The sequence below is a fragment of the Triticum dicoccoides genome, chromosome 7B (genome assembly GCF_002162155.2).
Source record: "Triticum dicoccoides isolate Atlit2015 ecotype Zavitan chromosome 7B, WEW_v2.0, whole genome shotgun sequence".
NCBI lineage: Eukaryota > Viridiplantae > Streptophyta > Magnoliopsida > Poales > Poaceae > Triticum > Triticum dicoccoides.
In genome coordinates, this window is record NC_041393.1 from 359,103,280 (window position 1) to 359,112,789 (window position 9,510).

Genomic DNA, 9,510 nt, shown 5'->3' on the forward strand with positions numbered 1-9,510 from the left:
GAATATTTTGGCAATAATTGGATTAATTGGTCTAATGCAATGCCATGTCAATTATTTGGATTAATTTGATTTTATTTGAACCTATTTGGATTAATTTGATTTGTTTGAATTACTTCGGGTTTAATTTAATTACTTGGATTTATTTGTCCATTTTTAAAGTTGAGTCCAAATATGTCCATATTCATTTTAAACTTGAGTTTAAAATGAAAAACTACTCATAAGTTTAAACTTTATTTTGAATCAACAAAAGAGGCATCCGTCTACGGCTACATTTTTGCCTTGACTCAAACATCCACTGCCTCTAGCTACATTCAAAAATTTGAAGCAGCAACGAATATAATGTCAAGCTTCATTACCTTGACAGAATATTGTTAATTTATAAATCAAGAACGTGGTGATATACTCACATCATGAACAGTGTTGTATGAACAGTAGGAGAACAAACACTAAAATTTACCCACATTAATTTAACACTGAAATTCAGTATTGGAAAATTTTACACTAAAATTTATACGAATTAATCTGCACTTGCACCAATTAAGCATCTTTGTAGTGAGCTTGATAATGTCGAGCATCTTGATAATCTTTAGCAAGACAATATACTAACAGACAATTTGAACTTGATTATGAGCATCTTGGTAATCTTTAGCAAGACAATACACTAACGGTACTCTTGGTAATGAGTAGTACATGTGTCTATTATATTATTATTATTTTGAACAGATAGGGTCCCAAAGGACCTAGACTTCCATTAGATAAACTTGAAAGCACACTTTACATCAGGACCCAAATGAAAAGAAAGATTACAACAAAGTCCGAGACATTTGCATGGATAACCCATAACTGAAAGATTAAAATGCAATCGGTCCTTAGCAGCCTTCACTGAGATTGAACCTCGCCGTCGCCGGGGATGAACCACTTGGGGCGAAGAGATTGTCGTGGGTGCAACACGTGCATCCCATAGCCTCTGAACGAAAACTGGAACTACCTCCCATAAGGCAAGCAAGCCAGGAGGAAAGGGGTTGGTCACCATTCGACCAGAAGAAGCAGAGCCTCGATGAAGACCGGCAGCCGACTGCAGGTGCCGTAGCTCCACCATGGTATCCTCTACTGATGAGCTCGAACCCGACCATCAATCTTTAGCTCAGTGCTTCCCCACCCCTCTTCATCCACCACGTTGGTGGCATCAAGTGAAGGAAGGTAGCACCCAAGTCTCCTGCAAGTGGCAGGCACGTACATCTCCTGCTGCTCTATCTCTCTTCCCACAACCATGGTGGCAAGAACATATCCGGTTGAGGGATTTATTACAGCAAGAAAAAGGGGGTGAAGTGGGGACGAAACCGGACGGGCCTAAGTTGGCCATGGATTCGGCTGAGGGATGCCGCCGAAGGATCCGCTGTCAGGGATCATCCTTGCCTCTGCCTTTTCGCCACCAGCATGGCCCCAAGGAAGAGTTGAACAACCACCTAGACAAGATCCAAAAGGAAGCTCCACTTTATTTGTCGGAGAGAGACACTCAAACACCACTAAACCTAGGATCCAGACCTCCATCCCACCTAGCGCCAGCCACCATGGCCGGCGGCGGTGAGGGGGAGGGAGGCCGGATGGGGAAGATGGGGATGGAGCTCTCAAGGTATACGGCAGAACGCCAGTCCAGAAAGTCTGTATGTGTCTATTATATAGGAATCCTTGAACAAGCAATTATATTTGTCAGTGTTGAACAAGCAATGATATTCCAGAATAAATCTAGAAGCTTGAAGTAGAGTACACAAATTTAGAAAATTCATCACATAATGCTAGTTATGAGCAACTATAAAAATTCAGAGATGTTGGTGCTCACCTTCCATCTTGGCGAGGTGTTCCTTCACCTTGTCGGTGCACGCTTTGCAATGTAGAGACACCTTCAGTACGACCACCTACAACAATGACCAGCAAGTTAATTAAGGGGAGAGCTTAATTACTCTTCAGAATAAGTAAGGAGAGAGCTTAATTAAGCCAAAAAATATTGTATGACAGTACAAGAAGAATTCATATCATTAGAGAGGTGGAAGAAATCCATGAATGAAGAGTATATGGCATTGAAGAAAAACAAAACATGGCATTTGGTTCCCCCACATCAAGGTAAAAATTTGATTGATTGCAAGTGGGTTTTCAGGATTAAAAGAAAATCTGATGGAACTATTGATCGTTATAAGGCTAGGCTAGTAGCAAAAGGATTTAAACAAAGATATGGCATAGACTATGAGGACACATCTAGTCCAGTGGTAAAGGCTGCCACCATTCGTCTTGTCCTATCCATTGCTGTTTCCAGAGGATGGACTATTAGACAGCTTGATATTCAGAACGCATTTCTCCATGGTGTTCTGGAAGAGGAAGTGTACATGAAACAACCTCCTGGGTTTGAGAGTAAGCATGCTCCTTCTTATGTGTGCAAGCTTGATAAGGCACTATATGGGTTAAAACAGGCTCCGAGGGCATGGTATGCTCGTTTCTGTCACAAAATGCAAGCACTTGGTTTTGTTCCCTCTAAATCTGACACATCATTGTTCATCTACAACAAGTCCAATACATGCATATTTGTTCTCATATATGTTGATGATATTATTGTAACCAGCTCATCTAATGAAGCTATCAGAGGACTTCTTAATGATCTAAGTGCAAATTTTTCTCTAAAGGATCTTGGTGACTTACACTATTTTCTTGGGATTGAGGTGAAGAAGCACTAAGATGGACTTCTTCTCTCTCAAGAAAGATATGCCACCGATTTGGTTAAGAAGGCCGAGTTACAGGGATGCAAGCCTTCTCCTACTCCGTTATCTAGCTCGGAAAAACTATCTCTTGCAGAATGTGAGCCCTTGAATCAAGAGGACATCACAAAATATAGGAGTTTGGTAGGAGCTCTTCAGTATCTCACACTTACTAGACCAGATCTGTCTTTTGCTGTTAACAAAGTCTGCTAGTTCCTTCATGTACCTACGAATGTTCATTTGATAGCTGTAAAACATATAGTTCAGTGTGTGAAGCATACTCTGAACTTAGGATTGAACTTCAGCAAATCACCCTTCACTCTTGTCAGTGCATTCTCTGACTCTGATTGGGCAGGCTGTCTTGATGACAGACGCTCTACTGGTGGTTTTGCAGTATTCTTTGGACCAAATTTGATGTCATGGTGTGCATGTAAACAAGCCACTGTATCCAGGTCGAGTATAGAGGCACAATACAAGGCGTTGGCTAATGCCACAACTGAAATAATATGGGTTCAGTCCATGTTGAAGGAACTTGGTGTACAAAGTAAACAAGCTCCCTGCTTATGGCGTGACAACCTTGGTGCTATGTATCTCTCTGCAAATCTGGTGTTTCATGTCAGGACAAAGCATATAGAGATCGATTTTCATTTTGTCAGAGAAAGAATTGCTCAGAAACAACCTGACATTCGCTCTGTGCATTCCAGAGATCAACTTGCAGATGGATTCACAAAGCCCTTGCCCACAAGAAGCTTTGAAGACTTCAAGCATAATCTCAACTTAATGAAGTTGTGATTAAGGGAGGGTGTTAAACAACGTTCCATGCACATTACGTTACACATTGAAGATCTAACCAAGAGGTGTTCAACATATTAGAGATAGAATTGGTTATTAGACTATTTAAACATATCACAATTGTAACTATCTCTATCTCCTCCTTTCCAAGTAATCTCTCCTGGAGAATCTCTCTCTCTCTCTCTGTAACGATCGTTGGGGTCGCGCCCCCCTTCTTTGTAACATGAACCACGTACCTCGAGAGAGGTAAGACATTTTCCGCTATCGCACAAGAGTCAGTTGTATGAATTAACCTTCCAAAATCGAACTCTTTGGTTACCAATGGCGACTCCCACCCCTCCCTCCTGGCGACTCCTAGGGCGACCTCACCGGCGATCCATGGCATCTCCTCCTCGTAAGCTTCTCCGGCCATCAAGCCCCCCACCTCTCCTGGATCGCTCACCAGAAGTGGGATTTGCTGATCAGGTCAGAGCTAGATTCTCCACCTTTGTTCATTGCCTTGATCCACAACTTGCTTTTCATCTAGTTGTCTCGTTTAGTCATTCAACCTTCCCGCTCAACATTGAGAATGTCAGCTATGCACTACAATCTTGCATCGGTGGTTTACCATCTGGTCTTTATGTCACTCACATTCGTGGGCGTGTTTTCAAGTTTTCTGTCATCTCTAAGGCGGTGGGATTTATGATCTACCGTCTTAGATCTTTTAGATGCCCGCTTTTCTTTTGCCATTTCCGCCTATGGGGTTTCGGCGGGCCAACTTGGATCAGAGAGTACAATAAGTGGCTCTATGAGCTCGATCATGAATGGTCTTTGGTTAACAAATCTCCTCGCCGTATCCTCACCGGTGCAAACACCATCCCCGTAGATCACTGCCGCCATCCTCTAAGTCCGGCCGGCAGGCCAACTCCCCATGCAAACAACCTTGCCACTTCCTCGGATCACGAGCCATCTTCGGGCGCGACAGGTACCATTCAAATTTCAAATCCTACCACTACCCCCATAGCCCATTCCATCAACCAACAGCCTACTGACCCACCCCCACCTCATTTAGCCCATTCCGACCAGCCATAGCAGGCCACGGCCCATAGAACCCTCAGCCCACCTCGTAATCTAGTCCATTTACCTCAGCCCATCATTATCCCACCATATCATACCGAACATATTTCTAGCTCCCATGGTTTATCTTTCTGTGGTAAATGCTTATCGCCTGGTCACCTACGTGCTGATTGCTCAAATCAGTTTAGATGCCGCAGTTGTTATAGATATGGTCATATATCTCATTTTTGTTATAACTCCAAAAAATCTTCCCCTGTCTATCGGGTAAAATCCCACCCACCTACCAACCCTCAACCTGTACCCGATAACCCGTTGGATGACTCGTCTCCCCAAAACCCCCCTTCCCCCCCTCGACCAGCCAGCTCGCCCTGCCATACACCTTGCTCCACCTTGAAACCCTGCTCTGCCCCTTCATCTTTCTCCACCGCCCAACCACACACCTCGGACGCCATGGCCACCTACCCCTACGATCCCTTCCCCCTCCTCCCTACTGGCACTGCCACCATGGATGCTGATGGAAACCGTCGTCGTTGCACCTACCACTACCTTGGCGGTGAAGCTCTGGTCCAATCAGGTGTCTAGGCCATTGTCTCCCTCGCTCCACCACCGTACCCCAACCAATTCGAGACTGATGCCATGCTCATCAACCACTTCCTCGACCATGAGCATGGGTTCCGCATCGCCGAGATCTCTCGATGCGGGATGGGTGCTGCACTCGTCTATTTCCATCATGCATGCGACATCGACACCGCCATCGCCAACAACCCGTACTACCTCGGAGACTCTGTTTTGCGTATCATCCGCCATGACCAAGGTATCAACCATAGGGATTGTACTTTTACCCATGATGCTTGGATTATGATGGTGAATTTCCCGCTTGAGGCATGGAGACCGGATAAAGTTAGAGAGTCAGTTAGTGGATTTGCTAAGTTTCTAGTTTGGAACAGAGACATGTCTAACAGAGCTCGTATCCTAGTCAAAGTCAGAGTGCCTGATCTGCTTGAAATAAATGTTAGCCATGTCATTTGTGAGAGTCTAGATGATTATGGTCATGGACAATCATGGACCTGTGCATTTTACATTTTGCATGCTGACCTGCTTGGTGCCATGGGGGACGATGAGGATCCAATCCCCCCAGACGGTGTTATGCACCCCATGCCATTTGCCCCGTTTGGTGGTATTGGCACGATGCTGATGTTAATGATGTAAACAACCCAATTGTTGCACCTGCTCCTCACCATGCACCTGAGGATGGTAATGTAGCTGAACCTATGGTCCAGACTCCACCACAGAGCCCAGAACTGACACATGAAGTACCTCTCCAGCATGTTGTGGAAGCAACAGACTCTTTCATTGATTTACATGACATGATGTTAAAAATTATGGCTGCTGCACCTTCATTGCTTGAACAGCTTGCTGGCTCCACTGTAATCAGTTCCAAGTGCCAGATGGTCAATGTTGAGGATGATCATGGTCTTATCAAGAAATGCTTGCTTACTGTCACTACTGAACTCCCATTTGAGCATGTGGCCACTTCAGTTCAAATTTCAGAATTGCCTGACCATTCTGAATTCTGTAACTCTCTTGCTGATGATCGGTTTCAGTCACCTGCTCTGCTTGATTTCATTGCCAGCAACCACAACTGTCACGCCCAAGATGTGACCCTATCCTACAGGAACTCGAAGGTCCCACCAAGGATAGAAGCGCATCTTGAAGACGCTTTTGCAAGGTGGATATCATTACATCAACATTAGATAATAGCGGGGATACATCTAATACATCGAATGATACATCAATACAACAATATATCATACATAAGATCAACATCCGACTATGGATGAAACACAAACAGAAACTCAACAACATCCACCCTGCTAGCCCAGGCTGCCGACCTGGAACCTAACCCCTGATCGAAGAAGAAGCAGAAGCAGAACTCCAAAACAAGCAAGCATCGCTCTCGCGTCATGAACATCGCATAACCTGTACCTGCAACTGTTGTTGTAGTAATCTGTGAGCCACGAGGACTCAGCAATCCCATTACCATGGGTATCAAGACTAGCAAAGCTTAATGGGAAAGGAAGGGGTAAAGTGGTGAGGTTGCAGCAGCGGCTAAGCAAGTATGGTGGCTAACATACGCAAATAAGAGCGAGAAGAGAAGCAAAGGAACAGTCGTCAACTAGTAATGATCAAGAAGTGATCCTGAACTCCTACTTATGTCAATCATAACCCAAAACCATGTTCACTTCCCGGACTCCGCCGAAAAGAGACCGTCACGGCTACACACGCGGTTGATGTGTTTTAATTCGGATCTGGTGTCAAGTTATCTACAACTGGACATTAACAAATTCCCATCTGCCACATAACCGCGGGCATGGCTTTCGAAAGTTTATACCCTGCAGGGGTGTCCCAACTTAGCCGATGATAAGCTCTCGCGATCAACGAAGGATATACCTTCTCCCAGGAAGACCCGATCAGACTCGGAATCCTGGTTTACAAGACATTTCGACAATGGTAAAACAAGACCAGCAAAGCCGCCCGATGCGCCGACAATCCCGATAGGAGCTGCACATATCTCGTTCTCAGGGCAACACCTGATGAGCAATCCGTACAACTAAAACCAGACCTCAAGTTTCCCTGAGGGGGCGCTGCAAAGGGCTCTGGTTCGGACGAGCACTTAGAGAAGTACTGGCCCGGGGGGGCTAAAATAAGGATGACCCTCGGGCTCCGGAAACCCAAGGGAAAAAGGGCTAGGTGAGGCAAATGGTAAAACCAAGGTTGGGCCTTGCTGGAGTAGTTTTATTCAAAGCGAACTGTCAAGGGGGTCCCATAAATCACCCAACCGCGTAAGGAACGCAAAATCCGGGAACATAACACCGGTATGACGGAAACTAGGGCGGCAAGAGTGGAACAAAACACCAGGCATAAGGCCGAGTCTTCCACCCTTTACCAAGTATATAGATGCATTAATTAAATAAGAGATATTGTGATATCCCAACATAATCCTGTCCACCATGGAGCAATCTTCAACTTCACCTACAACTAACAACGCTATAAGAGGGGCTGAGCAAAGCGGTAACATAGCCAAGCAATGGTTTGCTAGGAAGGGTGACAAGGTTAGAGGCTGACATGGCAATTTGAGAGGCTTGAAGAGCAAATGATAGGTAGCACAGCAAAGCGATAGAGCGAAGCAACTAGCATAGCAATGATAGTAGTGAGATCCAGGGTAGTGGTCATCTTGCCTGAAATCCCGCTAGGAAGAAGAACGAGTCCATGAAGAAGACAAACGAGCGTAGTCGAACGAATCCTCACAATCGCAACATTACCTGAACTAAGAAGTAACACCGGAAAGAAACAAACAAAATGGTAAATGCACAAGCATAAACATGGCATGATGCACAAACAAGTACGATGCATGTCCGGTTTAATGAGGCATGGCATGGCAAAGTGCAACAAGCAATACTACAAGTTAAGTGGAGCTCAATATGCAACGAGTTGCATATTGACAAAACACCACATTGACATATTTAGTTTAATCTCGTTTAGGTACACAACAATATTAAATGTTGTTAAACATGGCAAGAGGTGAAACATAATGAAACTACCTATCTAGTCAAGTTTAAATGAGGCCGGAAGTAACAAACAACAATTCCGGAAAATCCCCATATGCGTATTTTGGATTTGGTACTGTTCTGCCCTAAACCTTATTTTATTGTTGTTAAACAGGAAAGTAAAGTGGACCATGTTAAACTAGGCATTTTTCCACCCCATTTACATATAAAGTTTATTAAAATTGGAGCTACGGTTATTTAGTTATGAAATAAATCATTTTAACATGGCATTTGAGCAAATTTAAACAAACAACATTTTTAACATTTCAAACATGGATGAAAGCAGCATATTATGAAACTAGATGAATTTCTAAGCATTTTACATATATAAATCATTTTAATATGATGCATGGTTTGTGAGTTGCTAAATGCATGAGCATGAGGGACTATTCTGCAAAACAGTAATACTCTGGAGAAAAGAGAAAATCGCCAGTAAAAAAAAACACTACGGGGGCCAAAACTGAGGCGGACTGGGCCTCACCAGAGGGGCTGAGCCCACGCGATGGAGAGGAAGGCCGGCAGGGGGCGCTGGGCCGAAGCCAGGCTGGGCCGGAGGCGTGGCTGCGGTCCACGTAGGCAAAGAAGGGCGCTGTTAACGCAGCGAGGCGGTCGTCGCTCGATGCGGCTTGGCTGCTGGTCGTCTCCTTCACCAGGAGACAGAATGAAGGCGCAGCGGCAGGGCAAAGCAAAGGCCGATGCGGGACTTGGCGAGGAAGATGGCCGGCAGGGCGGAGGCCGTCAGGAACCGATTCCCGGCGGTGGGAGGCGGATCTGGCGAGGCAAGGGCTTGGCGGCAGCGAACTTGCCGGCGTAGGGGACGAGGCGCAGGAGAGCAGAGGGCCTGCGAGGCGGCGCAGCAAAGCAGACCCTAGCGCGGGTCTTTAGCGGCAGAAGGTGAGGCCAGAGGGTGGGTCTGTCCAGGAACAGGTCGGAGGCGAGCTTGCGTCGAGGCGATGAAGGCCATGGCGACGGCGTGGTCCTGTCGATGAACAGAGAGAGAGAGAGCTAAGAAATTAAGGGAGGGAGAGCTAAACGGAGCAGGAGGGAAGGAAGGGACGCGAGACCGGGACCTGCTGGGTGGAGCTCGATAGCGTCGGCTCGCCGACCGGCGCGACGGGGCGGACGGGGTTGCCTCGATCCAGATCGGGGGATGCTGGCGACGGGATCTGCAGGAACCGCGGGGCTGCGGGATGCTCTCTGGGCCGTCGGATTTGAGATCTGGTGGTCCAGATCAAGTGGGGTTTGGCTGGTGGATCTGGCCAAGTGGAGGCAGGAGACTGGGTACACGCGGATTGCAAGGAGAGAGC